Genomic DNA, 288 nt, shown 5'->3' with positions numbered 1-288 from the left:
GCGAGATCCCCGAATGGCAGGGTGGGTGCCGCGAGCCGCGGGGCCAGTCATCACTCTGCTGCCAGAGCCTCCAGGGACTCGTGAAACAACGGTTCCGACTTCATTTCTCCTCAAGGAAGACGAGATGTCCCTCGATACTTCTGCTCAGTCAAGAGCTACTCCCTTGCTGGACCGAGGACTTAATGGGATCACGCCAGCAGCACAGGCAGGTCTCCGAGTGCACCAAGGACAAACGGGGGAAGCCACAGCACGCTCGGCTGGAGGGGAGCCCCCCCCGCCCCGTTTTGG

General features: G+C 62.2%; 1 protein-coding gene across 1 annotated transcript in view; it reads right to left on the bottom strand.

Moving 5' to 3' along the window:
• The window catches only part of LOC104500934 (regulator of G-protein signaling 3-like), a gene marked incomplete at its 3' end in the record, with an annotated part of 26160 nt that overhangs the window by 17093 nt on the left and 8779 nt on the right, over window positions 1–288 (bottom strand). The window lies entirely within an intron of this gene.

The sequence above is a fragment of the Buceros rhinoceros genome, unplaced genomic scaffold (genome assembly GCF_000710305.1).
Source record: "Buceros rhinoceros silvestris isolate BGI_N320 unplaced genomic scaffold, ASM71030v1 scaffold23761, whole genome shotgun sequence".
Classification (NCBI taxonomy): domain Eukaryota; kingdom Metazoa; phylum Chordata; class Aves; order Bucerotiformes; family Bucerotidae; genus Buceros; species Buceros rhinoceros.
Note: the sequence above shows the minus strand (reverse complement) of the source record. Positions and strands in the feature narration are given on the sequence as shown.